The sequence below is a fragment of the Engystomops pustulosus genome, chromosome 8, assembly GCF_040894005.1.
Source record: "Engystomops pustulosus chromosome 8, aEngPut4.maternal, whole genome shotgun sequence".
Taxonomy (NCBI): domain Eukaryota; kingdom Metazoa; phylum Chordata; class Amphibia; order Anura; family Leptodactylidae; genus Engystomops; species Engystomops pustulosus.
The window spans coordinates 34,276,515-34,303,949 of record NC_092418.1 but is presented as its reverse complement, the minus strand read 5'-3'; the positions used below and the strand labels follow the sequence as shown (position 1 = coordinate 34,303,949).

The 27,435-nt window shown below is 45.5% G+C and overlaps 1 protein-coding gene across 1 annotated transcript in view; it reads right to left on the bottom strand.

Annotated features, from left to right (window-relative positions):
• The window catches only part of SYT17 (synaptotagmin 17), a 154,229-nt gene extending 127,004 nt beyond the window's left edge, over window positions 1-27,225 (bottom strand). The window contains exon 1 of the mRNA XM_072120635.1: window positions 27,137-27,225. The gene's annotated coding sequence lies outside the window, so the exon portion shown is untranslated. The remainder of the gene's footprint in view (window positions 1-27,136) is intronic.
• Between the last annotated feature and the right edge of the window lie 210 nt (window positions 27,226-27,435).

The window sequence follows — 27,435 nt, the reverse complement described above, 5'->3', positions numbered from 1 at the left end:
GTGTTCAGCTGTCTGACAAGTTCTTGATGCTAGGTTCCTTTTAAGTGATAAATTATGCCCTTGCTCCCAGAGAACCTACACCAACTGCATACATTGACTGGAACAAGCACAGCAGCCGTTTTCCTACTTGTGAAACAATTGCTCACACTGTATGATCACAGGGAAAAATATTTCTTTAACCTTTTGATGCCACACACTTTTGTTTATTGTCATAACTTTCACTGTGGGGGTTGTTTTTTGTTGGACCAGTTGCGTTTTTGAACAGCACTAGATGTGTCAAATACAGCTGAATAACTTGTCAAATACAGTTTAATAACTTCTATAATCCTTTTTATCATCAAAATATAGTTTGTTTGTTTTGGACAATAAAATAAAAATGTAATTTTTGAAAAAAATTTTTTGATTTTATGTGGCTATAGTCACCATAATATTGCAGCTTATATTGAGTAAGGTGAAATGAAGTTTTTAAACTACCTTCGGTTTTATTGGAGTTAAAGGCAACCTGTCATCAGAAATTGACCTAATAAACCACTACCAACATGTTGCCAAGTAACTGAACACCTTCCAGATCAGGTTTCTTTCATGGCCCAGTGTGGTGGCGTCATTCATAAAATCTAGCGAGATACAAATTAGTTGTAAGCCCTGTAATGAATGGTCCTGCATCCAGAGACATCACTAACCAGATCTTATGAAGTCCGATGCTTGATGTCAATCACAGAAGAGGCATTCAGTGTTCCCCACCTTGACCTCAGCGTTAAACTCTCCTCCTCCTTGACTTTATACAACTATTTTACATCTCACTTCAAAGTTGATTGCCTGGATGAAGCCACCACACTGGTCCATGAAAGACACAAAAAGGTGGTACATTACCTCACAATATGCTAGTAGTGGTTTATTAGGTAGTTAGTTAATTACTGAGGTTTTAATACTTTTAATACTTTTTCTAAATTTGTCTGGCTGCTGGATCTACGTTCCTTCCAAACCTATTGGACTGATACAGCTCAGCCTATCCGAACAACGGCACCAAATAAATGGCCACTACGGGCAGGTGAGCTGAAACTATTTTTTGTACAACTATAAACTAGTTGGTAACTCACTCCTACACATGTAAGGTGTTGTTGACCTCCTATATGTGAGTATGCTCTAATAAACATCACTTGTAGGAAGAAAATACTAAGGGCCATTGTCTACTATTTCAAGTTTTATTTAAAATTCACTTCTTTCAGTTCCACTAGGGAACATCACCTTGTCATCTTTTGATTGCATTATAAACTGCATATAGGATATTCCTAGCAGGTATTTGGTCTTGTCATCCCTGATGGATTCTATGGGCTGCCCTTTCCACCATTGGCACCCCCCAATCTAAGGGCAACAATGGCAAAAGAGAAGGAGCCCCTCCCACTTACATTGTCAGCATCTAAATGGTTAAACAGATAATCAGTGCTTAAAAGAAATCTACCATCAAAATCCAGCATGATAAACCAGGGGCGCTTACTCATAGATCCAGCACTGTGACTGTGATAATCTCATATTTGTTATTCATGGCCTCCTTCCTTCTAAAATCAACTTATACAATTATGCTAATGAACCCAATTTGTGCTGCAGAATCACAAGCGATTACACTTTCTCCCCCCTGCCTGATGTTATCTCACTGCAGCAGAGGAAGTTTTTAGCACACAGCAGGAAAGGAAGTGCTCCTTGCACAGTGTAACATCCTTAGAAGCTACAGCACAGAAGAGCTCTGGGAACCACCCCCATTAGCCTTTCAGGCTCAAAAACATAATTTTCAAAGTTGATTTTAAAGGAAGGAGGACATGGATAACACATATAAGAAGATTACCCCAGTCACTGTGCCTGGATCTATGAGTAACAGTCCCTGATTCATCATGATTGATTTAATTTAACTATTCCAGTAAAAAGTGGAGTTGTGGTGTATTCCAGAAAGTTATCTCCCACTGCTCTTGGGAAAGAAGACTATTCCTTATCTGATAAGCTGAGAGTTTACATTGTATTACAGTGCAAGTAATTCTTGTGTGCAAACACTTAAACACTCCGTACCTTATATCAGACATGAAGCAGATGTCGAACAAATACAGGTTACTAAATTCTACGTCCAGGACTTTCTAGTGATCTAATGAGAGGAGAATGGAGAGGTGTCCTACTCTACACTGCATCAGAATCAGCTGGGGCTGCTGAGTTCTTACATTCCAGCCATACCACACGAGCCCAGCTCTACCCGACCCGATGATCTGTTGTGTGATGCCATCTACAGTATCAAGACCAGATACCGGAGTCTACAGACTGTGCTCCAAACAAGGGGCATGTCACAACACAAAGCTTTTCCATTAGGAAGGGCCTCCTGCATGGACCTTCATGAGAAGATAAGAATCAGGCATCGGCTTCCAGACCTGTAGGAATTCCTACAGCTTCCATATACTGCAATGTAATTCTTTCCTAAAAGCAATATAAATCACAGCCAAAAGTTTTCCTTTAAATGGGTGGGCACTTTTTGTAGTCCGTTGCTATTTTTTAGAGCATAACTTCAGATGAGACCATCACTATTCAGTATAGGTGTTTATTATCCAGCATCATTGTTAAGGAGATCGCACTGGTTTCAGACGCCATCTTGACTACTGTCCGCCATCTTAGATACAGCGGCCATGTTCTCTGACCATTGTCAAGTTAATGTCATGATTCAAACTTCATTTTATGTAACCTGGTTGCTGGCCTGTCAGCTAATACCCTTTGACATTTAATGAGAAGCCAGTCTGTCCTTGATGCTACATTATATTGTGATTCTGGAGCCACTTATCTTCTTCTTCTCAGCAAACTAGTATAAACAATATCTGTGTACAAGGTCTCTGAGAACTGAGAACAATTAATTCACTTTTTTCCCAGAATGTGCTGATGACCAATAGCTTTACAGTATACTATTCACGCCTCTTTGATGACTCTTCTGTCTGTGATATTATGCATTTTGGGATATTAAACGAGAGAGAAGATCTTTACATACACTCTGAGACTGACGTGTCTTAGTTTTGTGTTGAAGTTCCTGGTACCAGGACAACCATGAAATGGTTAATTAGGACTCACCTTACAAAAGGCTGTTGGGGCCCTGCATAAAAAAATCCCTATCAATCATATACCCTGAAGTGTCGCTCTTGGACCAATAGTATCAATAACTTATTGTAATAATTGATCCCCTATGCTTTAAAGGACATCTACCACCAGGATGAAAGATTGTAAGCCAAACACACTGACATACTGCCGAGTGCCCCCTGCTGGCAGGATTCACTCTTCATCAAGCTTTCTTTGCCATCAAGGCATTACAGATTATGCAAATAAGACGGAGGGGCTCTAGGATCCGTTAATGTCTATGGAACCTGGAGACCCTCAGGCTTATTTGCATAATTAGTCTTTTTTGGTAAAATCCAGGACATAAGAAGCTAAAAGAAGAGAATATCCTGCCAGAGGGGGGCACACATGTCTGTGTGGGCTTGGTTTACAATGCTACTGGTGGTAGATGTCTTTTAATGATACACAGGGGTATAACTACATCTGAAGCAGATACAGCTTTCCAGGGAGCATTATTTTTGCTCTGCAGGCCAATGCCATGAGAATTCATCCAACGACCCGGTCTTAAAGGAAACCTACCACTTGTAGTGGCAGGTTTCCGATGGCAATATCGGGCACCAGCTCAGGGTGAGCTGGTGCCGGAGCTTATTTTAGTAAGTGTTTTAAACCGCATTATCGCGGTTTAAAACACTTTTTAAACGCTGTAGCCGGCGCAGGCAGGTACGCGCTCGGCGCTTACCATGCACGCGGCTACATAGGAAGTGAATGAGAGCCGCGTGCACGGTAAGCGCCGAGCGCGTACCTGCCTGCGCCGGCTACAACGTTTAAAAAGTGTTTTAAACCGCGATACCGCGGTTTAAAACAATTACTAAAATAAGCTCCGGCACCAGCTCACCCTGGGCCGGATTATAAGCGGGGCTCCCGGGGCTAGAGCCCCGGGGCCCCCACCATCTTGCCCCCCCCAGGGGGCCCCCACCAGATCGCGCCCCCTCCGGGCCTTGACTCCTCAGCCGCCACCTCCCTGAGCCGTCCGCCAGACGCCGGCACCGCTGACCGCCTCCCCGCATATCCCCCTGCATGGCCGGCCTGCCCGTCCGCCCCCGGCACAAGTTACAGCCTCTCCGCCCACCCTTCAGCTTCATGGCCGAGGCGTCCTGCCGCCCGGCACATGTTCCCGCCTACCTGCACACCCATCCTGCTGCATGGCCAGACCTTCCCGCCCGCTCGCAATCCTGCTCGCGCTCCCTCCTCCCCTACCCGAGCAAGCAGCCGTCCTCCGCAAGCCCCCCCTCCCCCGGACAAGCAGCTGTCCTCCGCTCCCAGCACCCGCCCGAACAAACAGCTGTCCTCTGCTCATGTCGGCCACGCCCCCCCCCCCACCCGCTGGAATGAGCAGCCTTCCTCCGCTCCCCGCCCGCCCGCTGAAATGAGCAGCCTTCCTCCGCTCCCCGCCCGCCCAAACAAGCAGCCCTCCTCCGCTCCCCGCGCCCCCCCCCCCCACGCGCGCGCGAACAGCCGTCCTGCGCTCATCCCACTCCCCACCCCCCTCGACGGAACCAGCCGCCGTCCTCCGTTGCCGCGCCCCCCCCCCTTCCCGAACCAGCAGCCGTCCTGTCCCCCCCCCCCCCCATGGAACAAGCAGCGGTCCTCCGACCCACCCCCCGTCCGTACCCCCCCCCCCCCCGAACCAGCAGCCAACTGACCCGCACGCCGAACAAGCACCCCACCGAATACCCACGACGACTGGTCACCCTAAAAGGGTAAGTATACATTACATATGTATTTATCTGTGTGTATATATGCATATACAGTATATATACTGTGTATATGTGTATATATGCATATACAGTGTATATACTGTGTATATGTGTATATATGATGTATATATGTATATACTGTGTATATGTGTATATGTGTATATATGATGTATATATGTATATACTGTGTATATGTGTATATATGATGTATATATGCATATACAGTAAACAAAGAGTAGAAAAGCAGCACTCCGTGACAAACAGGTGTTTATTTCACCAGTGGAGAATTACAACGTTTCAGCTATCTCAATGTAGCCATTTTCAAGTAATGGTAACAGTGTTACAAGGCGGGTTTATATCCCCCGCAGGATGTGACATCATCAAGGAACATATACAGATAAATCATTCATAATGTGACATCATGATCCAATTATAGTGTACAGATAACATTAGTGAGTATACATGTCGTAGTGCATCAATTTTCAATAAATAAATACATAAATATTGCCACTAGGCATTCATCCCATCACGCCATGCTGTGTTTGTATATAGAAAAACAGCGCATGTCCGCAGATGGTTGCTTTGCAACCACCGACGCAACTCGTACATAAAAACTGGGTCGAAATGACTCACTTATAATGCTTGATCACGGCTCTAGTGCAACACTCCCCTATAGTAATCCATGGCCTTACCTACGGGTGGCGGGGGCAAGACTCCGGTCAGTGTCGCTATGACATCGCGATCTCGTTGCTGCACTGCTCCCAGCACAGCCAAGACCTCCCAGTCATTCCGCGTCACCTACCCAGGAGTCATCATGCTCTCGCGAGATCCACACACATCGGTCAGTGGCCATTTTGGATACGGGAGAGCGGACATCAAGCCAGTACACGGGTAAGTATTTAAAGATAGGAGTGGGGCAGAGTAGCCTTCATTATATCAGTAATGTGCAGTGCAGCATGATTACAGCAATTTTCTTATGGAGCACATTGTATGTAATGCCACTGGACACTCAATCCCATAGGCTAATTACTTGCCAATACGCCCACACCCGTCAACTAGGATGAAGAATTTCCAATTTATAATTTTGTCACAATTTTTGCAATGTCCTCCTTTTCAATATACGCAACTACGACTTCTAAGAAAATTGCTGTAATCATGCTGCACGGTACATTACTGATATAATGAAGGCTACTCTGCCCCACTCCTATCTTTAAATACTTACCCGTGTACTGGCTTGATGTCCGCTCTCCCGTATCCAAAATGGCCACTGACCGATGTGTGTGGATCTCGCGAGAGCATGATGACTCCTGGGTAGGTGACGCGGAATGACTGGGAGGTCTTGGCTGTGCTGGGAGCAGTGCAGCAACGAGATCGCGATGTCATAGCGACACTGACCGGAGTCTTGCCCCCGCCACCCGTAGGTAAGGCCATGGATTACTATAGGGGAGTGTTGCACTAGAGCCGTGATCAAGCATTATAAGTGAGTCATTTCGACCCCGTTTTTATGTACGAGTTGCGTCGGTGGTTGCCAAGCAACCATCTGCGGACATGCGCTGTTTTTCTATATACAAACACAGCATGGCGTGATGGGATGAATGCCTAGTGGCAATATTTATGTATTTATTTATTGAAAATTGATGCACTACGACATGTATACTCACTAATGTTATCTGTACACTATAATTGGATCATGATGTCACATTATGAATGATTTATCTGTATATGTTCCTTGATGATGTCACATCCTGCGGGGGATATAAACCCGCCTTGTAACACTGTTACCATTACTTGAAAATGGCTACATTGAGATAGCTGAAACGTTGTAATTCTCCACTGGTGAAATAAACACCTGTTTGTCACGGAGTGCTGCTTTTCTACTCTTTGTTTACTGGAAGTTTGGGATCCTTGAGTCGGACCTATACAAGCCTGCACCCTACCCTCGGATAGAATCCGTATCCACAGTGCCGCTTCATCTCCTTAATCTTTAGCTACCATGGACTCCGGAGCTGTGCACGTGAGCGAAAACCTTTATGTTCTACGTACTGAATCCCCTTCACCTGTGGTTTTTTCCTATACCGACGACGATGTGAACCGCATCCTGGGAGGAGCGTTGGGAGACACATCATTCTTAAGTGTTCCGTCCAAAATTGATATCAAAAGACTTTTTGAAACAGAATCCAGGAGGCTAATTACACTGAATCTTCATTTGTCGTTACTCGGCGAATATTACCGTAACAAAATGATACCCCGGGGCCTTAGACCTCATTTGAGACCGAACCTGTTCCCGAATAATACAGAATTTTGCCATATGTTTGAGGGACTCACAAACAAATATGCATCTGATGTCATCTTACTGAATATTGACTTTCTTCAGAGGGAAATTTCAGCAACTTCCACTAAAGTTATCACATACGAGACGCAACTACAGCAACTAATGGAACCGGCGGAGTTCACGGCCTATAAAGAAAAATCCTCACAAGTATTTCTGAGATTCAAGCAAGAACAAGAAGAAACAAAGAGACACAAATGGCATAGGGACTCTGAGGACTACAAACTTGGTAAAGTCTATAATTGGCAGTCGGAGGACAAAATGGAAAGTAGGCAAAATAACTACAGAACATCCAAGAAGGGCCCTAGACAGAACTCCACACAGTTGAATAAATCAAAACCCACAACCATGCAAAGTTCCTCGTCTTTTTTAGAAGGGGGCGATGCTCGCCTGAAAGGAGGAGGAGAAGCACCCGCCGTGGTGGCAGGCGCCACAGAAAACAGTCCTATGACCAGAAGTGCAAAAATATTGAAATCAACAACACAGAGAAAGTGACTTCCCCTGACACAGATCTGGTGGTAAATATTTCATCTTATCCTTTATCTAAAATGCAACTTGAATTGTTAAGTAGAGGACTGTCCTTTTGTCCCACGACTGATGTTGATTGGCTGAAACTCGAAGCAGATTTAGCTCGATTTTTCAGGACAATCAAACTCAAAATATGGTTTGCCCAACAGCAGACACCACCTGTATTGTCAGATATATGTTATCCTGTATCAGAACTACGATTGAAAGATCTAGGTTTATTCAATAAGAGTGACTTTATGCCATTCGTAAATTCATGTGCAATGGAGACATTCATGTCTCTGGTCAAACAAGACATTTCGACCTTACAATCCCAATGGGGTTCTGTAAATGCATTAAAGGTACGAAATAATCTTCCTAAAACTGCTAGAGTGGCACTTACTGAACTCATTCAGGAGGACAAAATAATTGTGAAACCTGCTGATAAGGGGGGTGCAATTGTGATCATGGATAGGGATAAGTACCTGGGGGAGATCCAACGACAACTTGGAGATAAAGATGTCTATCACAGGTTATCTGAGAACCCCTTACCTTGGATTTCTAAAAGATTAAGGTTACTGATTGACAATGCATATGCCAATGATATCATCGACAAGGCTATGCATAAGTATCTGATTCCTGCTAAACCAGTCACCCCGGTACTATACTGTCTGCCCAAAATACATAAGAGTCTTATAGACCCCCCTGGTAGACCAATCGTATCAGGATCAGATTCCTTACTATCACCTGCAGCGATATTTGTAGACAAAATGCTTTGTGAATTTGCCAGATCAGCAAAGTCCTATATCCGTGACACGTCAGATCTTCTAGTTAAATTACAAGATGTGAGAGTTCCTACAGGTACTATATTAGCTACATTTGACGTTTCTAGCTTGTACACCAGCATTAACCATGAGAGGGGACTGCTGAGTGTTAAAAAAGCATTGACGAACACCGCCTTATCCTCTGAAGGTAAGACGTTTATTACAGAATTACTTGACATCATTTTGACATGTAATCACTTTATGTTTGGCGATGATTACTATTTACAACTTCGTGGGACGGCAATGGGGGCCAACATGGCCCCGACATATGCCAATATTTTTATGGCAGATCTTGAGGAGACATTGGTATATACGTCCCCACTCTTTGCTCATGTGCTTAGGTGGTGGCGTTATATCGATGACGTCTTCCTGATCTGGACTGACACATTGGACAATTTTCACAATTTCTTTGATTTTCTGAATAATATGGACCCGGACATTAAATTTACGAGATCCTTCTCTACATCCTCCATTCAGTTTCTTGACACCAGCATATATATTGAAGGAGAAAGACTACTGACAGATCTATTCACCAAGAGTACTGACCGTAATAATCTACTTAGGTATGACAGTGCACACCCCAAAAAGACTGTGGATTCCCTTCCCTTTAGCCAGATGATCAGAGTTAGGCGAATTGTTGATGACCCAGACCAAGTAGAAGTAAGACTCAATGAGATGTCTGATAAATTCTTAGCCAGGGGGTACCCCAAGCAACTGGTCAATAGACATAAGGATAAGGTTAAGAACCTCAATAAAACCTCTTTACTACATCCGAATAGTAGAGTACTGTGCAAAACAGAAAGGATACCGCTAGTGACGACATTTGGACCTCACAGCCAGTTTGTAGCTAAGTCGATACGTAAACACTGGTCTGCACTGTCAAAATACCATGGTAACATTAAGGAATTACAAACACCCCCACTACTCTCCTACAATAGACCAAGAAACCTGAGGGATAGTTTGGTTAAGAGTGACTTTGGCCCTATTAAGAAGGGACCTAACCCCGCATCTCAACTTAAACCAGGCTCCTATCCATGCATGGGCTGCGAAAACTGCAGCTACATGCTTAAAGGTGACAGTTTTACCAATCCATCTACGGGTAGAAAATACAATCTTAAACATCATCTGACATGTAGATCTGATTATGTTATCTATGTCCTGATGTGCCCCTGTCCCAAAATCTATGTGGGTGAGACAACGACCGAGTGTAGAGTGAGACTGCACAATCACCGGTCATCGATTAAAACATCTAAAATCGATCTACCAGTCCCTCGCCATTTTATTGAATATGGCCATAAGATTCACGATTTGAAATTCTCCATTATTGACCATGTACCTCCACTCAGACGAGGTGGGGACAGAAAAAAGGCCCTTTTGAGACGTGAAACCGAATGGATTCATAGATTGAATTCTCTTCACCCATATGGGTTGAACATGGACCTAAACCTGAACACTCTGAATTGATGTTGTACCGACGCTCCTATCAGACATGATGGGTACATAAGAGTCGGAGTTAGGAAGTCCTTTTAATTATTCTATTTGATGATTTCATCTGAGTAATTATATTTTTCTCTTCTCTCTTCTTTTCACAGAGCACATTGTATGTAATGCCACTGGACACTCAATCCCATAGGCTAATTACTTGCCAATACGCCCACACCCGTCAACTAGGATGAAGAATTTCCAATTTATAATTTTGTCACAATTTTTGCAATGTCCTCCTTTTCAATATACGCAACTACGACTTCTAAGAAAATTGCTGTAATCATGCTGCACGGTACATTACTGATATAATGAAGGCTACTCTGCCCCACTCCTATCTTTAAATACTTACCCGTGTACTGGCTTGATGTCCGCTCTCCCGTATCCAAAATGGCCACTGACCGATGTGTGTGGATCTCGTGAGAGCATGATGACTCCTGGGTAGGTGACGCGGAATGACTGGGAGGTCTTGGCTGTGCTGGGAGCAGTGCAGCAACGAGATCGCGATGTCATAGCGACACTGACCGGAGTCTTGCCCCCGCCACCCGTAGGTAAGGCCATGGATTACTATAGGGGAGTGTTGCACTAGAGCCGTGATCAAGCATTATAAGTGAGTCATTTCGACCCCGTTTTTATGTACGAGTTGCGTCGGTGGTTGCCAAGCAACCATCTGCGGACATGCGCTGTTTTTCTATATACAAACACAGCATGGCGTGATGGGATGAATGCCTAGTGGCAATATTTATGTATTTATTTATTGAAAATTGATGCACTACGACATGTATACTCACTAATGTTATCTGTACACTATAATTGGATCATGATGTCACATTATGAATGATTTATCTGTATATGTTCCTTGATGATGTCACATCCTGCGGGGGATATAAACCCGCCTTGTAACACTGTTACCATTACTTGAAAATGGCTACATTGAGATAGCTGAAACGTTGTAATTCTCCACTGGTGAAATAAACACCTGTTTGTCACGGAGTGCTGCTTTTCTACTCTTTGTTTACTGGAAGTTTGGGATCCTTGAGTCGGACCTATACAAGCCTGCACCCTACCCTCGGATAGAATCCGTATCCACAGTGCCGCTTCATCTCCTTAATCTTTAGCTACCATGGACTCCGGAGCTGTGCACGTGAGCGAAAACCTTTATGTTCTACGTACTGAATCCCCTTCACCTGTGGTTTTTTCCTATACCGACGACGATGTGAACCGCATCCTGGGAGGAGCGTTGGGAGACACATCATTCTTAAGTGTTCCGTCCAAAATTGATATCAAAAGACTTTTTGAAACAGAATCCAGGAGGCTAATTACACTGAATCTTCATTTGTCGTTACTCGGCGAATATTACCGTAACAAAATGATACCCCGGGGCCTTAGACCTCATTTGAGACCGAACCTGTTCCCGAATAATACAGAATTTTGCCATATGTTTGAGGGACTCACAAACAAATATGCATCTGATGTCATCTTACTGAATATTGACTTTCTTCAGAGGGAAATTTCAGCAACTTCCACTAAAGTTATCACATACGAGACGCAACTACAGTATATATGTGTATATACTGTCTATATGTATATATATGCATCTACTGTATATACTGTGTATATATGCATCTACTGTCTATATCTGTATATACTGTGTATATATGAATCTACTGTCTATATCTGTGTATACTGTGTATATATGCATCTACTGTCTATATCTGTGTATACTGTGTATATATGCATCTACTGTCTATATATGTATATACTGTATTTATACATGCATATATTTGTATAAGCCTATATATGTGCACATTTAAATATATATATATATATATATATATATATGATTTATGTTTATATGCGCTGTATGTGGTATGTATGTATATGCTCTGTATAATGAATTTGTGTGTGTATTTCCCGTATGTGTGTGAAAATGCTGTATATACTGAATGTGTCTGTATTTGCTGTATGTGTGTATATTCTGTATGTATATGCAGCATGTGTGTATATGGTATTTTTATACTGCATGCATGTGTATATATGGTCAGTGTATACTGTATGTGTAAATATATATACATTTATTGTATATAATGTGTATGCCGTATGTGTGATGTATATATACTGTATGTGTGTATATACTTTATGAGTTTGTGTATCTCTGTACTCTGTGTATGGCTACATTCACACTACCATATGGAGGACGCATATACGGCCGATATAGGTCCTCCACAGACGGCAATGGGCGCACGGCGCCCTACGGGAGCGGTACGGTGCAGCACACGTGCGGCACCGTACCGCTCCGTACCCGGGAAAAAGATAGGACCTGTCCTATCTTTACCCGTAGTACGGCGCCGTGCGCCATAACTTCCTATGGAGAGGGGCGGGGGTGAGCTGCGCTCACCTCCTCCTCCTCTTCCCGTGCACTGCCGTTGCCCGGCACGGGCGGGCAACGGTAGTGTGAATAGAGCATATTAGTGTATAAATGTATATGGTTACATAAATGTGTGAAGGTGGATATAAACATGTGTTATTGGGGACAAGGTGGCTGTATGTAGCTGTGTTATTGGGGACAAGGTGGCTGTATGTAGCTGTGTTACTGGGGGCGAGGCGGCTGTATGTAGCTGTGTTACTGGGGACGAGGCGGCTGTATGTAGCTCTGTTACTGGGGGCGAGGAGGCTGTATGTAGCTCTGTTACTGGGGGCGAGGAGGCTGTATGTAGCTCTGTTACTGGGGGCGAGGAGGCTGTATGTAGCTCTGTTACTGGGGGCGAGGAGGCTGTATGTAGCTCTGTTACTGGGGGCGAGGAGGCTGTATGTAGCTCTGTTACTGGGGGCGAGGCGGCTGTGTGTAGCTCTGTTACTGGGGGCGAGGCGGCTGTGTGTAGCTCTGTTACTGGGGGCGAGGCGGCTGTGTGTAGCTCTGTTACTGGGGGCGAGGCGGCTGTGTGTAGCTCTGTTACTGGGGGCGAGGCGGCTGTGTGTAGCTCTGTTACTGGGGGCGAGGCGGCTGTGTGTAGCTCTGTTACTGGGGGCGAGGCGGCTGTGTGTAGCTGTGTTACTGGGGGCGAGGCGGCTGTGTGTAGCTGTGTTACTGGGGGCGAGGCGGCTGTGTGTAGCTGTGTTACTGGGGGCGAGGCGGCTGTGTGTAGCTGTGTTACTGGGGGCGAGGCGGCTGTGTGTAGCTGTGTTACTGGGGGCGAGGCGGCTGTGTGTAGCTGTGTTACTGGGGGCGAGGCGGCTGTGTGTAGCTGTGTTACTGGGGGCGAGGCGGCTGTGTGTAGCTGTGTTACTGGGGGCGAGGCGGCTGTGTGTAGCTGTGTTACTGGGGGCGAGGCGGCTGTGTGTAGCTGTGTTACTGGGGGCGAGGCGGCTGTGTGTAGCTGTGTTACTGGGGGCGAGGCGGCTGTGTGTAGCTGTGTTACTGGGGGCGAGGCGGCTGTGTGTAGCTGTGTTACTGGGGGCGAGGCGGCTGTGTGTAGCGGTGTTACTGGGGGCAGGGCGGCTGTATGTAGCGGTGTTACGGGGGGCAGGGCGGCTGTATGTAGCGGTGTTACTGGGGGCAGGGCGGCTGTATGTAGCGGTGTTACTGGGGGCAGGGCGGCTGTATGTAGCGGTGTTACTGGGGGCGAGGCGGCTGTATGTAGCGGTGTTATTGGGGGCGAGGCGGCTGTATGTAGCGGTGTTATTGGGGGCGAGGCGGCTGTATGTAGCGGTGTTATTGGGGGCGAGGCGGCTGTATGTAGCGGTGTTATTGGGGGCGAGGCGGCTGTATGTAGCTGTGTTACTGGGGGCGAGGTGGCTGTATGTAGCTGTGTTACTGGGGATGGGGTGGCTGTATGTAGCTGTGTTACTGGGGGTGAGGCGGCTGTATGTAGCTGTGTTACTGGGGGTGAGGCGTCTGTATGTAGCTGTGTTACTGGGGGTGAGGCGTCTGTATGTAGCTGTGTTACTGGGGGTGAGGCGGCTGTATGTAGCTGTGTTACTGGGGGTGAGGCGGCTGTATGTAGCTGTGTTACTGGGGGCGAGGCGGCTGTATGTAGCTGTGTTACTGGGGGTGAGGCAGCTGTATGTAGCTGTGTTACTCGGGGTGAGGCAGCTGTATGTAGCTGTGTTACTCGGGGTGAGGCAGCTGTATGTAGCTGTGTTAGTGGGGGCGAGGCGGCTGTATGTAGCTGTGTTACTGCTGGGATAGTGGAAAGGAAGCAGGAGGACGTTTATGCACGCTGCATTCAATGGGGCCTCCACCAGATTTTGCGCCCAGGGGCCCCCACCAACCTTAATCCGGCCCTGAGTACAATACATCCAGACGTGCGTATTAACTGCTGGATAAACTCTTTAACAATTTCTTTTCACTATTAAACCATGTCAGGCTCCCTCAAAAGGGAACAGTATAAAGACTTCTAAGTTTTTTTATTACAAAAATCCATAGCTTATATCTGTTAAAAAAAAAAAAATTCATTTCTGGAGGGGGAGCTGACAGACACTCAGCCTTGTCAAACTGACTTGCTGAAGAGGATTTTTTAGGGAGGGGCGAATGAGGGAGTTGAGAGACATTGGCTACGTTTTACTCGCTAAAGAAGAATTCCTGGGGAAAAAAAAAAGGGGGGGGGGTGAGCTGAGGAAGAGGTTAAACTACTTTTCAAAGATTATCAAATAAATTTTAAAGTAGCTGATACCTTGCCAACAGACTTATGGAGACACAAGGGGGGTGTTTTCTCTTCTCCCTCACCCCCTCTTTTCAGGAGGTCCTCTTCAGCAAGGCACACACAGCCAATGTCTCTAAACCTCCTCAAGAAGTCACCTTCAGCGAGTCAATGGGGGGTGGGGTATTAATTCTGTCGCAACCCTCGACAGTCAGTATCTGAGATCAGACTATGGAAAGCACAGCCCGATGTATTAAAGTAGCGCACGGCTGTAAGTAATTAAATGCCCAGACGGAACTAATTAGTCAGGCAACATAAAAATGGCGACACAAATGAGATGTGCGCCAAAATCTTACAGGGGCTGCGCCAGTTTTTTTTTTTTTTTTTATATTTCAAACCATTTTTTTCCTGGCCTGTTCTGCGCCACAAATTGCACCTAAAGAAAGCCAACAAACTCAACATAAATGTGGTGGATTATGTGGAAAATATAGGGCACGCCCACTTAGGTTGGGATAGTCTGAAACAACTAGGATTCTTAGATGACAAATTAAAAAAACTCTTTGTCAAGTTTCCCATTATGCCAGTCTTCCACTCTCTCCCCAAGGTCCATAAGGGGGTTTTCCCCCCTCCCTGTCGACCTATTGTCGCAGGGATTGGTAGCCTTGGGGAGTGATTGGGAGACTGGTTGGATCATTATCTGCAGCGACTTACCTGGGTCACACCCAGTTTTCTTAAAGATACTAAACTGATAGTGGAACTGATGAAATGGCCTGATACTTTCAGTTGCAAAAAAGTCCAGGTCGGCTCTACTCACTCCCATCACACACACCGGTGCGCTGCAGACACGGAACGCCCAAGGCAGGGGCAAGGTACACTCCAATAAAGAAAAGATTATCCAGCGCAGCGTCCACGGTTAAAACTTGATTTATTGGTGCATCAGTACATCGGGTGAATTACATAGAAGATAAAAATGATCGACGCGTTTCGGCTATGCAGCCTTAGTCATGATCTAATCCAACTAGTAGAATTTAGCACTTTATATAAAACTAACAAAGACGATCACATGACCGAATTTGTGAAACAATGGAGGAGGGGAAGAAAGGTTTAACCCTTCACAAACCAGACACATACTGCAGATGTCCAGCATAAGCCATAACATATAGGCAAAGATACAAAGTAGGGAATATAACAAAACACAATAAATATTATATGTTTAAATAAGATATAACGGTATGATATGACATATTTAGTAAATAGTTATCAAGTCTTGTCTATAATTCATACCTTTCGGTTGTCTGGTATCGAGAACGAAAATCCAATAGGATTCTCTATTCAGAAGTTTTTTCTGCAAATCTCCACCTCTTATTGGTTTGGAGACTTTTTCAATGCCCATCCATCTAAAACTCGAGATGTCCCCTTTGTGGACGTCTCTAAAGTGACGGGTAAGGGAGGAAACATTAAAAGAATTATTGGTGACATCAGAAATATGTCTTCTTATACGCACTTTGGCCGGACATGTGGTGCATCCTACATACTGTACTTTACACATTATGCATGATGCCAAGTAAATGATATTGGAGGTATTACAATTAATATATGATTTTACACGATGTGCACACTGTGTTACATAAGAACTAAAAGAATCACTGTGATAAAGTCACAAGCTTTACAGCGTTTATGTCCACATCTGTAGCAACCTAGAAAATCTAGCCAAGTTCTTCTTTCTGCCCCCAAATTATCACTGATGAAAAGGCTGGGAGACAGGGTAGAGCCTATGGTCTTACCCTTCTTGGCTACAAACCTGACTTCCTCGCTAATGGTTTCGTGATGGTCACTGTCACAAGAAAGAATAGGTAAATATTTCTTAATAAATTGTTTGATTTTGTGAAAGAATTCTGTCCATAACACCACTAGGCACTCCAATCTAACTTACAGAGAACAGAAAGCACTTAACACTCTAAAAGAGAAGAAAGATTTACTCATAAGACCTTCGGATAAAGGGGGTTCCATTATAGTTCTGAATGCCACACTGTATAAAACACTCAATCAAGAATTACTTAATGACCCCTATACCTACCGTAAACTTACCACTGATCCCACCTCCAATTGTAAGATTGCATTACAACGACTTTTGGAGGAAGGTTTTCAGATGGGAGCTATCAGTATGAAGCTGAGAGATTCATTATGTACGGAGCACCCAATAGTGCCTATCTTTCATTCTCTCCCTAAAATTCATAAGGGCTGTTTCCCTCCCCCTCTGCGCCCCATTGTAGCGGGAATAGGTTCTCTGGGAGAAAAATTGGGAACATGGTTAGACTCATATTTGCAACCGTTAACAAAAATTACCCCCAGTTTCCTCAGGGACACACCACATCTCTTGCAAATCCTTAACAATATGAGTAATCTGCAAGGCTGCAGTTTAGCCACGAGTGATGTCATAGCTCTTTATCCTTCAATACCCCACCATCTCAGTATTAGGATATTGGAAAGACACATAGAGACATACAGTACCTATAGTACACCACTTAAAGCATTTATTATCATGGTTACAGAATTCCTACTCAGTAACAATTATTTTTTGTTTGATGGTGAATTTTATTTGCAAGTGAGGGGGGCCCCTATGGGATCCAGATTTTCCCCCTCACTTGCAAATATCTATATGACAGCCTGGGAGGAATTTTTTGTGTTTTCCTCTTCCAATCCCTATAAAGACAACATAAGATGGATGGGAAGATTTATTGACGACCTCATATGGCTATGGCAAGGTCCCTCTGACACATTCCAGGATATGGTATCCTGGATTAACGAAAATGACATGAATCTCAAATTCACGTTTGAGGTGGGGAATCCTTGCATCACCTTCCTTGACGTTAAATTGCACATAGATCAAGGGAACATAGTGGTTTCACCTTACAGAAAACCTACAGCGGGGAATTCGATTTTATTATCCTCATCCTGCCATCCCAAACATGTCACCAATAACATCCCTTATGGTGAGTTTATCAGACTTAAACGCAACTGTTCAAATGATGCAATTTTTATTAAGGAAGCTGCCCTTGTCACAGAAAGACTAAAGGAAAGAGGTTACAGTGACCATCTTATTTCCACAGCCTTTAATAGGGTAAAAAAACAATCTAGAGTACAATTGTTAAACAAAAAACATGACAACTGTTCTTCCGATATTAAAATGCAACAAGTTACCTTTTCCACCCAATATAGTAACCAACTTCACAAAATCAAACAAATTATTAAGAAATATTTACCTATTCTTTCTTGTGACAGTGACCATCACGAAACCATTAGCGAGGAAGTCAGGTTTGTAGCCAAGAAGGGTAAGACCATAGGCTCTACCCTGTCTCCCAGCCTTTTCATCAGTGATAATTTGGGGGCAGAAAGAAGAACTTGGCTAGATTTTCCAGGTTGCTACAGATGTGGACATAAACGCTGTAAAGCTTGTGACTTTATCACAAGAAGTGATTCTTTTAGTTCTTATGTAACACAGTGTGCACATCGTGTAAAATCATATATTAATTGTAATACCTCCAATATCATTTACTTGGCATCATGCATAATGTGTAAAGTACAGTATGTAGGATGCACCACATGTCCGGCCAAAGTGCGTATAAGAAGACATATTTCTGATGTCACCAATAATTCTTTTAATGTTTCCTCCCTTACCCGTCACTTTAGAGACGTCCACAAAGGGGACATCTTGAGTTTTAGATGGATGGGCATTGAAAAAGTCTCCAAACCAATAAGAGGTGGAGATTTGCAGAAAAAACTTCTGAATAGAGAATCCTATTGGATTTTCGTTCTCGATACCAGACAACCGAAAGGTATGAATTATAGACAAGACTTGATAACTATTTACTAAATATGTCATATCATACCGTTATATCTTATTTAAACATATAATATTTATTGTGTTTTGTTATATTCCCTACTTTGTATCTTTGCCTATATGTTATGGCTTATGCTGGACATCTGCAGTATGTGTCTGGTTTGTGAAGGGTTAAACCTTTCTTCCCCTCCTCCATTGTTTCACAAATTCGGTCATGTGATCGTCTTTGTTAGTTTTATATAAAGTGCTAAATTCTACTAGTTGGATTAGATCATGACTAAGGCTGCATAGCCGAAACGCGTCGATCATTTTATCTTCTATGTAATTCACCCGATGTACTGATGCACCAATAAATCAAGTTTTAACCGTGGACGCTGCGCTGGATAATCTTTTCTTTATTGGAGGATACTTTCAGTTGGACCTCCTGCGACGTAAGTGCTTTAATCTCTCTAGACACGTAGATGAATTCAGAACTTCATCTTTGGAGTTTGATAGGTTTGTGAGTTATTTAAACTCTAATGACATGAGCCTGACTTGATTTTTTGGGGGGTAAAAAGATAGACTATCTAGATGTTACTTTAACTGGACAGGACAATTCCATTGTAGTATCACCATTTCGCAAACCTGTGTCAGGAAATACTAATTTATTGGCTACGTCGTGTCATCCCAAACACGTCGTGGATAATATCCCTTTTGGGGAATTGATACACCTTCGCAGGAATAGTTCTACTGAAACAGTGTTCAATGAACATTTGCCCAACTGGGAATATAAACTCAAAGAGAGACTATAAACCTAAAATGTTGTCCTCTGCCAAAAACAGAATAGCTAGGCTTAAAAGGGACACACTTTTGTCCAATAAACAAAACACAAGTGAAAACAAGAACACCCCCATCTTGTTTGTTACCACCTATAGCAACCAGTTCCACCAAGTTAAATCTTTACTTTGTTATAACAGGTAAATACTTACCGTATATACTCGAGTATAAGCCGACCCAAGTATAAGCCGAGCCCCCTAATTTTACCACAAAATACTGGGAAAACCTATTGACTCGAGTATAAGCAGAGGGTGGGAAATGCATTGGTCGCAGCCTCCTCAGTATATAGCCTTCCAGCCCCTGCCCCAGTGTATATAGCCTGCCAGCCCCTGCCCCAGTGTATATAGCCTGCCGCCGCTGCCGGACAGATCGCACAGAAGATATACAGGAGTCGCCGGAAAGGTGAGTTTAGATATATATTTATTTTTTTTGACTCGAGTATAAGCGGAGTTTGGGGTTTTCAGCACATTTTTTGTGCTGAAAAACTAGGCTTATACTCGAGTATATAAGGTATTGATGATTTTTTTTTTTTGAGAACATGTCTTTCAGAAGGAGTTCGGTTTATCCCCAGAAAAGCACCAACTATTGGGTCACTGATGTGCCCAAGCTTGTTTACCAGTACAGCAAAACATCAACCCAATTATACCTGGTTACACCACCCTTGAAACCACAAATGTGGTCATTCACGATGTCTAACATGTGGCTTCTTATCCACGACCAATTACTTTTCCTCTTGTGTTACTAATACCAGGTATGATGCGAGTTAATTTATAAACTGTAACACCACGTTTGTAGTTTATTACCTGTACTGATTGTAACAAACAATATGTGGGTTGCACGACAAATTCTTTAAAAACCTGCATAAGAAAGCATCTTTCAGACATCAGAAATACCAATCTAACGAATATCTCTGCAGTTTCTAAGCATTTTCGCGATATTCATCAGGGGGATGTGAGTGCTTTCAGATGGATGGGAATTGAAAAGGTAATAAAGCCGATCAGAGGGGTGACCATAGGAAAAAAACCTGATGAACAGGGACACATATTGGATGTTCATCCTGAAATCTACCCAACCTGTAGGTCTTAATTTGAGACAGGATCTGGTCTTATGTAGAGATGAGCGAACACTAAAATGCTCGGGTACTCGTTATTCGAGACGAACTTTTCCCGATGCTCGAGTGCTCGTCTCGAATAACGAACCCCATTGAAGTCAATGGGAGACTCGAGCATTTTTCAAGGGGACCAAGGCTCTGCACAGGGAAGCTTGGCCAAACACCTGGGAACCTCAGAAAAGGATGGAAACACCACGGAAATGGACAGGAAACAGCAGGGGCAGCATGCATGGATGCCTCTGAGGCTGCATAATCGCAACATTATGCCAAAATTATGGGCAACAGCATGGCCATGACAGAGTGACAGAATGAAGCTAGATAGCATCTAAAACATCCAATAATTGACCCTGACACTATAGGGGACGGCATGCAGAGGCAGCGGCAGCAGGCTAGAGAGTGTCATGGCGACATACCCTAAATGGACTCAGGCTTCAAACCAATGGGTGGCAGAGAGGAACCAAAGGAGGTGAGCAAGAAGCGCTCAAATAATATCGGTACATGATAAAAGTTTGCCAGTATATTTTGTGGATTACACAGCAGGGTGGCGACAAAGTTAACATGGAAGCCATGAAAACAACCCAAAATTCTGCCTGACACAGCTCGTTTGATAAGGGGACCATGTATGGAGGCAGTGAACTAGTAGTAGATTAAAGGTGCTGCAGTTAAAACTATGTTAGTTGGATCTTGGCATGGAGCTGGCGCTCCGCTGCCAGGCGAGCTTTCGCCAATCCAAGCCCCTGTCTCTAGGCTACTCCCCAAACAGCACTTCTAAGAACCTTTTGTATAAGATCAAGTGTAGTAGCGTTCTTATAAGTTTAGGATATGCCGGGTGAGGGGAATGTAAACAGATGCGCAAGAAGCGCTGAAATAATATCGGTAAATGATAAAAGTTTGCCAGTATATTTTGTGGATTACACAGCAGGGTGGCGACAAAGTTAACAAGTTTGATGTGGAATGCCCTGTAATAGCTCTTGGGCGGTGTGCCTTTTATCGCCTAGGCTCAGCAGTTTGAGCACCGCCTGCTGTCGCTTAGCGACGGCACTGCTGCTGTGCCTAGAGCTACCGACTGATGGCGCCATGCCCACGGATGGTAATTCGGAGGAGGAGGAGGTGGAGGAGGGTTGGGAGGAGGTATAGTAGGCCTTTGAGACCTGGACCGAGGTAGGCCCCGCAATTCTCTGCGTCGGCAGTATATGACCAGCCCCAGGGTCAGACTCGGTCCCAGCCTGCACCAAGTTAAGTGTAGTAGCGTTCTTATAAGTTTGGGATATGGCGGGTGAGGGGAATGTAAACAGATGCGCAAGAAGCGCATGATGCGCATGGAGCTGGCGCTCCGCTGCCAGGCGAGCTTTCGCCAATCCAAGCCCCTGTCTCTAGGCTACTCCCCAAACAGCACTTTTGTATAAGATCAAGTGTAGTAGCGTTCTTATAAGTTTAGGATATGCCGGGTGAGGGGAATGTAAACAGATGCGCAAGAAGCGCTGAAATAATATTGGTAAATGATAAAAGTTTGCCAGTATATTTTGTGGATAACACAGCAGGGTGGCGACAAAGTTAACAAGTTTGATGTGGAATCCATGAAAACAACCCAAATTTCTGCCTGACACACCTCGTTTGATAAAGGGACGATGTATGGAGGCAGCTATATGGACGACTTTTGGAGGTAGCAATGGAGACAACGTGTGGAGGCTGCTATGGAGACAATTCAATTTGGATAGTGCCTGTATGTGGCAGTCCCAAAAATTTTTCAAACCAGAGGAGCAGGTAGGTGGCCCTCCAGTAAAATGGAATAGATTGAGTGCCTGTATGTGGCACTCCCAAAAATTGTTTAAAACAGAGGACCGGGTAGGTGGCCCTCCAGAAAAATTGAATAGATTGAGTGCCTGTATGTGGCACTCCCAAAAATTGTTTAAAACAGAGGACCGGGTAGGTGGCCCTCCAGAAAAATTAAATGCATAAAGTACTATAGCTAGAGCCAGTGGGCCCTGTCAAAAAATAGCCAGTTTCCTCTGCTTTACTGTACAAAGAGGAGGAGAAGGAGGAAAATGAGGAGGAGGAGGAGTGGATCAATTATTCAGGTTGAGCTTCCTTCACCTGGTGGAGATTGGAAATTATGAGAAATCCAGGCTTTATTCATCTTAATAAGCGTCAGCCTGTCAGCGCTGTCAGTCGACAGGCGTGTACGCTTATCGGTGATGATGCCACCAGCTGCACTGAAAACCCGCTCGGACAAGACGCTAGCGGCAGGGCAGGCAAGAACCTCCAAGGCGTACAGCGCCAGTTCGTGCCACATGTCCAGCTTTGAAACCCAGTAGTTGTAGGGAGCTGTGTGATCATTTAGGACGATGGTATGGTCAGCTACGTACTCCCTCACCATCTTTCTGTAAAGATCAGCCCTACTCTGCCGAGACTGCCGAGACAGGTGACAGTGTCTTGCTGGGGTGACATAAAGCTGGCAAAAGCCTTGTAAAGCGTACCCTTGCCAGTGCTGGACAAGCTGCCTGCTCGCCTACTCTCCCTCGCTACTTGTCCCGCAGAACTACGCACTCTGCCGCTAGCGCTGTCAGAAGGGAAATACTGTTTCAGCTTGTGCACCAGGGCCTGCTGGTATTCATGCATTCTCACACTCCTTTCCTCTCCAGGGATGAGAGTGGAAAGATTTTGCTTGTACCGTGGGTCCAGGAGAGTGAACACCCAGTAATCGGTGCTGGAATAAATTCTTTGAACGCGAGGGTCACGGGATAGGCAGCCTAGCATGAAATCTGCCATATGCGCCAGAGTACCAACGCGTAAGAATTCACTCCCCTCACTGGCCTGACTGTCCATTTCCTCCTCCTCCAACTCCTCCAACTCCTCTTCTTCTGCCCATACACGCTGAACAGTGAAGGACTCAACAATGGTCCCCTCTTGTGTCTCGCCAACATTCTCCTCCTCTTCCTCCTCATCCTCCTCCGATATGCGCTGAGAAACAGACCTGAGGGTGCTTTGGCTATCAACAAGGGAATCTTCTTCCCCCGTCTCTTGTGACGAGCGCAAAGCTTCCGACTTCATGCTGATCAGAGAGTTTTTCAACAGGCCAAGCAGCGGGATGGTGAGGCTGATGATGGCGGCATCGCCACTGACCATCTGTGTTGACTCCTCAAAGTTACTCAGCACCTGACAGATATCAGACATCCACGTCCACTCCTCATTGTAGACTTGAGGAAGCTGACTGACCTGACTACCAGTTCTGGTGGAAGTTGACATCTGGCAGTCTACAATGGCTCGGCGCTGCTGGTAAACTCTGGATAACATGGTCAGTGTTGAATTCCACCTCGTGGGCACGTCGCACAACAGTCGGTGAGCGGGCAGTTGGAGGCGGCGCTGCGCTGCCCTGAGAGTGGCAGCATCTGTGCTGGACTTCCTGAAATGCGCACAGATGCGGCGCACCTTCGTGAGCAAATCAGACAGATTGGGGTATGTCTTGAGGAAACGCTGAACTATCAGATTAAACACATGGGCCAGGCATGGCACATGTGTCAGTCTGCCGAGTTGCAGAGCCGCCACCAGGTTACGGCCGTTGTCACACACAACCATGCCTGGCTTCAGGTTCAGCGGTGCCAGCCACAGATCAGTCTGCGCCGTGATGCCCTGTAATAGCTCTTGGGCGGTGTGCCTTTTATCGCCTAGGCTCAGCAGTTTGAGCACCGCCTGCTGTCGCTTAGCGACGGCACTGCTGCTGTGCCTAGAGCTACCGACTGATGGCGCCGTGCCCACGGATGGTAGTTCGGAGGAGGAGGTGGAGGAGGGGTGGGAGGAGGAGGAGGCATAGTAGGCCTGAAACACCTGGACCGAGATAGGCCCCGCAATCCTCGGCGTCGGCAGTATATGACCAGCCGCAGGGTCAGACTCGCTCCCAGCCTCCACCAAGTTAACCCAATGTGCCGTCAGCGATATATAGTGGCCCTGCCCGGCAGCACTCGTCCACGTGTCCGTGGTCAGGTGGACCTTGTCAGAAACGGCGTTGGTCAGGGCACGGATGATGTTGTCTGACACGTGCTGGTGCAGGGCTGGGACGGCACATCGGGAAAAGTAGTGGCGGCTGGGGACCGAATACCGAGGGGCGGCCGCCGCCATGAGGTTGCGAAAGGCCTCGGTCTCTACTAGCCTATAGGGCAGCATCTCCAGGCTAAGCAATCTGGAGATGTGCACATTAAGGGCTTGGGCGTGCGGGTGGGTTGCACTATATTTGCGTTTCCGCTCCAGCGTCTGGGGTATGGAGAGCTGAACGCTGGTGGATGCTGTGGAGGATCGTGGAGGCGACGATGGGGTTTTTGTGGCAGGGTCCTGGGCAGGGGGCTGACTATCAGCTGACACAGGGGAAGGAGCAGTGGTGTGCACGGCCGGAGGTGAACGGGCTTGTTGCCACTGAGTGGGGTGTTTAGCATTCATATGCCTGCGCATACTGGTGGTAGTTAAGCTAGTAGTGGTGGAACTCCTGCTGACCTGGTTTGGCAAATGTTGCACACCACAGTCCGTCGGTCATCCGGTGTTTCCTTAAAGAACCTCCAGACTTCTGAAGATCTAGCCCTCGCCGCAAGAGCCCTCGCCACGGGAGCTTCACTAGTTGACACATTTGGCGCTGATGCACCAGCTCTGGCCCTGCCTCTCCGTCTGGCCCCACCACTGCCTCTTCCAACCTGTTCTGGTCGAGGACTCTCCTCCGTCTCAGAAGCACTGTGTTCACCCGGCCTCTCAACCCAGCTTGGGTCTGTCACCTCATCATCCTCCAATCCCTCAGTCTGCTGCCCCCTCGGACTTCCTGCCCTGACAACAACTTCCCCACTGTCTGACAACCGTGTCTCCTCATCGTCGGACACCTCTTTACACACTTCCACTACGTCAAGAAGGTCATCATCACCCACAGACTGTCACTGGTGGAAAACCTGGGCATCGGAAAATTGCTCAGCAGCAACCGGACAAGTGGTTTGTGACTGTGGGAAGGGTCCAGAAAACAGTTCCTCAGAGTATGCCGGTTCAAATGCCAAATTTTCCTGGGAGGGGGCAGACTGGGGGGGAGGAGGCTGAGGTGCAGGAGCTGGAGGAGTGGCGATTTCGGTGACATGGGTGGACTGCGTGGAAGACTGACTGGTGGACAAATTGCTCGAAGCATTGTCAGCAATCCACGACATCACCTGTTCGCACTGTTCTGGCCTCAACAGTGCTCTACCACGAGTCCCAGTAACTTCAGACATGAACCTAGGGAGTGTAGCTCTGCGGCGTTCCCCTGCTCCCTCATAAGCAGGTGGTGTCTCACCACGGCCTCTGACCCCTGCAGTAGTTGGACGCCCACGTCCCCGCCCTCGTCCTCTACCCCTCGGGTTAAACATTTTTAAAATGAGAGTTATAACTTTAATTTTTTTTTAACTTTTTTTTGTGTTTTTTGTTTTTTTTTGTGTTTTGGAGTTTTTAAAAACAAACAATGCTATCCTATAGCTATGGCTATTTTCTAGCCAAGTATGAAAGCACACTACTATGCCAGATGAGATGACACTGAGTTAAACAAAATAAAAGTAAAATAAAAAAGGAAAAATGGCAGACTGTGCCGAATTGAAATCCAACCCCTACTAAATTTTCCCACTTCGGTCTTTGCAATGGATATGTGCGTCACTAAGCGCAAAACACAGCGGTCGCAAGTCTCACTACAAATTGCTCACAATTGGCTAGTAGATGCACTGCAGCAAGTACAGCCACCAGCAGATCAACCAGAAATCAAATATATAACGCTACTGTAGGCGCAAGTAAGCCGTTTGGATTCTCCTATGGCTATTTTCTAGCCAAGTATGAAAGCACACTAATATGCCAGATGAGATGACACTGAGTTATTAAACAAAATAAACGTAAAATAAAAAAGGACAAATGGCAGACTGTGCCTAATTGAAATCCAACCCCTACTAAATTTTCCCACTTTGGTGTTTGAGGTGGATATGTGTGCCACTAAGAGCTAAACACAACGGTAGCAAGTCCCCCTGCTAATTCCTCACAAAATGGTACTAGATGCAAATAAAAAAAAAAAGTAGAACGTTATTGTAGCCCTAAGAAGGGCTGTTGGGTTCTTTGAGAATCACTCCTGCCTAACAGTAAGCTAATAGAACACCCTAACGCTTTCCCTGACCAGCAGCAGCTCTCTCCCTAGCGGCATCCAGACACAGAATGATCCGAGCAGCGCGGGCAGCGGCTAGTCTATCCCAGGGTCACCTGATCTGGCCAGCCAACCACTGCTATCGACGTGTAAGGGTACCACGTCATGCTGGGTGGAGTGCAGAGTCTCCTGGCTTGTGATTGGCTCTGTTTCTGGCCGCCAAAAAGCAAAACGGCGGGAGCTGCCATTTTCTCGAGCGGGCGAAGTATTCGTCCGAGCAACGAGCAGTTTCGAGTACGCTAATGCTCGACCGAGCATCAAGCTCGGACGAGTATGTTCGCTCATCTCTAGTCTTATGCTATTACTAAAGTGTCCATTTTTAGACAAAAATCTTTTTCATTAGTAGCGCCAGAGACCTACATAAAACCCTGAAATTCAGTTACATTCTTGTGGTCATAGTGCAGTGTTTGGATTAGTGTGCATTTTACTATTCAGTTTTTCATGCTTATGCCCCAAGTGTTACCTTTTCTCCTAAGAAGTGCATCCTTCGTATCCCCTCCTCCTTCGCACTAAGACATAGGATATGACTGTACAGACATATACTTACAGTAGATGCAATCATAGGATGTGACTTACCCGTTTCTTTCTTTGCCGTCCGGATATGTAAATGTTCTTTTAAGCTTCAATAAGATCTTACTATGTGAATGTGCAACAGCACTGTGTGTGGGGGCGTGGCCGCCACGATCAGGTGACCTCTGTCATGTGACCGCGACGTCACATGCCGCTTTTCAGCGTGGCTTTTAAATGAGTGAAGATTTCTTGTTCAGGCTAACCATGACTAAGCTCATCTGAGCGAAACGCGTAGGTTTTTTCTGGAGAAACATGTATACCTGTGCACCTTATCAAGCCATATGTTTTTAAGTGGAAACAAATAA